We start from the raw sequence: 6,000 nt of genomic DNA on the forward strand, positions 1-6,000 counted from the left end.
TTAAGATTATAACACAATGTTGACTGCTGTACCTCAATTTTTGACATTTTTACCTATTATGTCTGTTTCTTTTGCTCACGCATTGTTGTCAATATAATGGAATTCTATGCGACTGTCGTATAAGTGAGAGGTTTAACTGCTATAAAACCAGGTTTAATCACCATTTTCTACATAAGGAAATGCCTGTACCAAGTCAGGAATATGACAGTTGTTTTGCATTCGTTTGATGTGTTTGAGTTTTTGATTTTGCCATTTGATAAAAGACTTTCCCTTTTGAATTTTCCTTGGAGTTCGGTATTTTTGTTATTTTACTTTTTACATCTGTTCATTTATAGTTCTGAATTTTAAATTAGTTAAAATTAAAATGTTCTTAAAAATTAACTTTTGAAAAGATTTGAACTATTGTTCCAATTCTTTCCCAAGGAACCACCCTACTAAACAGGAATTACCCAGATCAGCTATTAAATCTATATCACTGAGAGATAATTCCCAACAATTCTCATGTCTGTGTACATATGGATTATATTTGTGATTGTTACAGATATCTGAATATTTTATTTACCTTTTTCTAAATACAAAAACAAAAAACTTAAGGTAAAAAGAACAACAACTGAAAATAAGAGGCTATAGCTTAGAATAAACAGTATTAATTACTTAATTGAAATTAACTTTCCAAACTTTCAAAGTTTAAGTGCAAAACCTTTATGTATTTATGTGAATTTTAGCAAACAACTATGCTCATAATGTTTTGACTTTAAGAGAAAGAAGTTTTGACACATCAAAAAGATTTTCATATGAGCTACTAGTATTATTATCTTCCTAAAAAAACTCAAGGCTCTTTCTCCATTTACAGGCAACAATAGCAAAATAAAAAAAGATACATAAAGTAAAACAAAAAGTAAACATTTTTTTTAACAAAAACACACTAAATAGGTAATCAACAAATAAGATAAAGTATATAAATTATGGGGTAGGTTCTTGTGAAATATCACTTCTAGACCATTTTGGTTGTGGTAGCGACCGAATGCAATAGTCATACCATGAATAGCCAACTTATATTTTGCCAACTATAAAATTTTTTAATGCAGTAGGCAAGAATATGATATAAATAAGGATATGTGGTATAAATGCAAATGAGACAACTATCCACCTCAGACCAAAGGACAAGGATGTAAGCAACTATAGGGCACTTTACGACCTTCAACAATGAGCAAAACGCATGTCGTATAATAGCTATAAAAGGTCCCAACATAATTTCTTTTATATAAGTTTGAGATATCTTGTTCAGTATTATATACTTCTGTCACATTGTACTGGAAAGGAAGAAATAATAATGGGAGCTTTTTTACAACATCAAAACTTTTCTAAATTTTTATAAAATTATCAAGTGTAAACAGGATTATATTTGTATTGTTTGAATTCTTATGCAGGAAGAGTTTATATAGAAATTAAAATTGTGATAATGCCTTGTGATTTTTCTTGAAGCAGAAAAAGACCTCCAGTTTAAATTCAAGTGTCAGTATGGAAGATACAACAACAGAGTTTGCAAAATTAGGATCTGATGCTACATGAAGAAGCTGTATGATTGATGAATTACATAGCAAATCAACATTTTAAAGACGGATTATTTGGTTTTCTGATTGAACAATATATCCAACATTATAACAAAATACATTAGCTTACATAAATTGAAATATAAAATAATTTTTTTGTTACTTACATGTTAATGTATGTCTAGATTCTGGAATTTCTTCATGTATTTACTATTGCTATTGTTGAAAAATGAACAAAAATGTTTAATTGAATATTACGATTTTAGGAAAAGTCGTATACAAATGATGGTATCAAAGTTTAAAAATGCGAATCTTTATTTTGAAAAACCTTAACCTAATGCAATTTTTGCAGTGATAAAAACCTGATAAAAAATCTATGACAGGTGTGTATATATTTTGTAATTGCTTTTCGATTATATAATTTAGCTTCAACCTTTAATTTATTTTATAAAAATAGGAGATGTAGTATGATTGACAATCAACTATCCATTCAAGATCAAAGGACAAAGAAGTAAACAATTTTGTTCATTGATTTAACATATTGTGGAGCATTCAATTTTCTTATAAATCTAAAAGCTAAAAATAAGAAATCTCATTTAGTGTAATATATGGGCTTTTCAAACATTTATTTGAAACCATATTTTTGAATTTGATACTTGATCAAGTTTATATGAGCCAAAACTTAAATAATGTAAGAAAATGGACGCGAACCAGCTAAGAAGACCTTATATATATCTTTTCAACTTTTTTCTTCAGGATGGTCAAGGCCCTTTAAACTGAATTTTGGACGATTTTTAATTTGCAAAGTGACACTTTAAGCTCTCCTTAAATTTCGAAGATGGAATGTTACTGTGAAATCTTTTTGATATTACTGCATCTGTATATAGTCTAATTGTTAGCCAAATGTTTTTGACATTGAAATACCAGGATTTATGCGGTCTCCGGTACACGTTTGCAATATATTTTGAATATCAAATTGGCTTTTTGAGTCCTCCGTACATATGAAAGACAATAAGTTTCGATAAATTCCACTGGTTGACATAAGTATCTAACTATCTATATGTTAGCTAACTCTGTGCATAATGTTATGAAGATCGAATTATCAGGATGGTCTAGGCAATGCCCTGGGCCCTTTTACCTGAATTTTTGACGATTTTTGTAAAGTGAGACTTTAAGCCCTCCTTACATATCAAACTGGCACTTTGAGTCATATGTACGTATGGAAGACAAAAACAAATGTTTCGAAAAAGGCCTTTTTTTGTTTTTATTAGTTACATCTGTTCATATTTTCACATGTTATTGGAGTGTCCGTTCGTTATCGTATATTAGAATATCATGTTTTTAAAAGATTGCATTTTCCTGACAAAAATCAATAAATTTTAAAAAGAAAATTGAGATTGACGTAAGGGTTTGTATTCAAGTACAAAGAGAATCGATGATAAGTTGTAGAGGTCTCAACACAATTTCCTGCATTTCATTTTACTCCTTTTAGCTATGACAACATTTTTTTTTTATTTTATCCAATATTCAAATTTTATTACTTCTAACTAAGAAAATTTGAATATCGAACCGACTGCTAGCAGCCAGTTGGATATCGAATAACTAGTAAAAACTGGCCGCTAACTTTACATACTAGTACACAACAAAGTAATCAACGAAAATGATTATATATAAAAATAAGAAGATGTGGTATGCTTGCCAATGAGACAACTCTCCATAAGAGATCAAACGACACAGAAATTAACAACCACAGGTCACCGCACGGCCCCCAACAATGAGCAAAGCCCATACCGCAGAGTCAGCCACAAAAGGCACCGAAATATGTATATATGCACACAACAACCGATGAGTACAAGTTACGTAAAATAATCAGCATTTATCATTCCATTTGGTCCCGTTAAAAATCTCTTCCCTTCTTGTTCTTCTTTTTCCAAATACAGTTCAGTCCACCATCTGGTGTATTATCGAACTGATGCGTGGTGCAGACAAACCAATATTTATAGTGCAGTTAAAAACCAGTATGTACAATTAAAATCTTGCAAACATTTCTTAACACAACTTTGTTTTCTGGAACTCACACTTGAAGGTGTCGATTTAGTTTCAGGCTACAGTAGTTGATGGCAGGCTGCTAATCGGATGGTGTCAGAAGAACAAGCGCAGGTTGTACCATTTCCAGGTTATGAATGTTGTTGGTCGTGTGTGGATCCCATATGATGCTGGCATACTCCATCTGTGGTCTTGAGGGGGTCTTATAGAAGAGTTCTTGGTCTTGCGTGGGTACTGGTATATGTTTCTCTGCAAGAAACCCTGGTGTTGTTGGCTTTCCTCACAACTTTGTTTATGTGGGTACTCCAGTTCAGTTAATGGTGGATGTCTGCTACCAGATATTTAGCAGATTCAACTTCCTCTAAGACATTGTCATGGATGCTATATGGTTGTCTTATAGGTTTTCTCTTATTGGTTATATGTATGACTTAGCATTTGTTGGTATGGAATTTTAGGCCAGTCATTCTCCTATGGTCTTCGTCTCTGTTGTTTTTTCTTTGCAGGAACAGAACGCAATCATCGGCAAAAAGTCAAACTGATGATTTGTTGACTGTAATCTGGTAGGTCGTAAATGTATAGTAGAAATAATGTGAGACCCAGGACGGTGCCCTGTGGAACTCCAGATTAGACATGTGTAGTCTCAATCTAATTAAAATATAGTTCTCTGATCTCGTTATACTCATATACTATATATACGAGTACGCGAGTTAATATGGATCAGAATTTTAATCAGATTGGTGCAGTGTTGGATCTTCCGGTTTCGAGGACGATGTGATGTGTTCTCTCGTGTAGAAAATCTTTAATCAAGCTGAGAAGATTGCCCCGTATTCCATAGTTATGTAAATTATGCATTAGTCTTCTATGTGGTACCTTGTCAAACGCGTTGAAAAAGTTCAAATGCATGACATCTGTTTGTGCGGTCTTGCCGACTGTTTTGGCAAGATCCTGGACAGTGATGGTTTATTGTTATTCACAGGATCGGTGTTTACGGAAGCAATACTGTGCGTCATTTAGAATGGTGTGTTTTTAATTGTCTCATGATGCTGCTCGTGATGATATGTTCAAGCATTTTACAGGTAATTGATGTGAGTGAGACAGACCTGTAGTTTTCTGGGCGGTTCTTGGTTCCCTTCTTAAATATAGGTACCACACTGCCTTCTTCCAGTCCTTTGGGATAGCTCCTTGGTTAAAGGATGCCTGGAAAACTGAAGACTGTCGCTATTTCAGTGCCTAGAAACAGTCTAGCTGACAATCCATCTGGTCCAGTTGCTTTGTGGTATTGGAGACCTTGCAGTAGTTTTGTTATACCTGGTTCTGTGATGTTTATGTTAAGCATATTAGAGAATGTCAATCTACCCATTGATTTGGTGTTGTCTTCTGGCGCGTTGGAGTTAAACACTTGAGAATTGGTTGTTCAAGATGTTAGCTTTTGCAGTTGTTTCAGATATGTTAGGCTATCTGTTGCTTTGAGGGGTGCCACTTCTCTGTTTCTTTTTTACTGTTGATAAAACTCCAGAAGCGTTTCGGATTTGTGGTGCAATCTGGTGATATTATGTTGGTGATGTAATCATTATAAGTCTTTGTGCATGCTGTTTTTGTGCAGTTTCAAGTTGTTGGTGTTTTTTTCTTGTCCCTTGATTTACTTGAGGAGCTGACCCTGTTAAAGTTCCTTTTCTTTCGTCGTGACAGTGCTTTTATCTCTTTTGTAATCCATGGTTGACTAAAGCGGCTACTAGTCATCTTTGATGGTACTGATTAATTTAAGATGTTAGTAATTGCCGTGCTGATGTCTAACCATTTTTTTTTATCGATGTCAGCATAATGTATTAGTCTAGAAATTGTTGTTGGAATTCTGTTCCTATTGTATCCTACATGTACACCAAAACTATTGCACCGAAAGTATTTAACTATAAGCAAGCATTGTAAGCAAGCATTGCAGTATCTTGATTTAGAAGAAGACATACAAAACACCTCTGACGTGACTGTTCCCACTCGTCATGTTATTACTGGGGATCTTAACATAATTCAACACGAACATCTTTGAAAGGTGATATCTCAAAGTCCTAAATTCAGAGAACCCAAACACATCAATTGGAGCCATAACTTCAAAAATAATTATGGATTCCATTGAGGACTACGCCAGAGCATGGGCTAAACGAGAAGAAGTTGAACTGGAAAATTTGTCAGAATAGGTAAAAGCAATGAGGTCTCTGATAAAACGTCCAATCCAAAAGTTATAAAACTATGTTAATGATCGACCAAAGTCCGTATTCAGAGACAAAGAATCTGTGAAATGTCCATCATCTCTTCACGATAAATATGTTGTTGTTCCTGCGGACAAAGCTTCAAATAATATTGTTTTTGTATGTAAATCATACTACTACGAGTGTCTTGTAAAAGA

At 33.6% G+C, this 6,000-nt stretch overlaps 1 long non-coding RNA gene across 2 annotated transcripts in view; it reads left to right on the forward strand.

Annotated features, from left to right (window-relative positions):
- Positions 1-2,948, forward strand: part of LOC127701859 (uncharacterized) — a 43,025-nt gene extending 40,077 nt beyond the window's left edge. Inside the window, exon 5 of one of the 2 annotated variants that reach the window (XR_007982230.1) lies at positions 1,486-2,948. This is a non-coding gene — a long non-coding RNA (uncharacterized LOC127701859). The remainder of the gene's footprint in view (positions 1-1,485) is intronic. The other variant, XR_007982231.1, reaches the window with a different exon arrangement.
- Positions 2,949-6,000: the final 3,052 nt, after the last annotated feature.

Source organism: Mytilus californianus, unplaced genomic scaffold (assembly GCF_021869535.1).
Source record: "Mytilus californianus isolate M0D057914Y unplaced genomic scaffold, xbMytCali1.0.p SCAF_5, whole genome shotgun sequence".
NCBI lineage: Eukaryota > Metazoa > Mollusca > Bivalvia > Mytilida > Mytilidae > Mytilus > Mytilus californianus.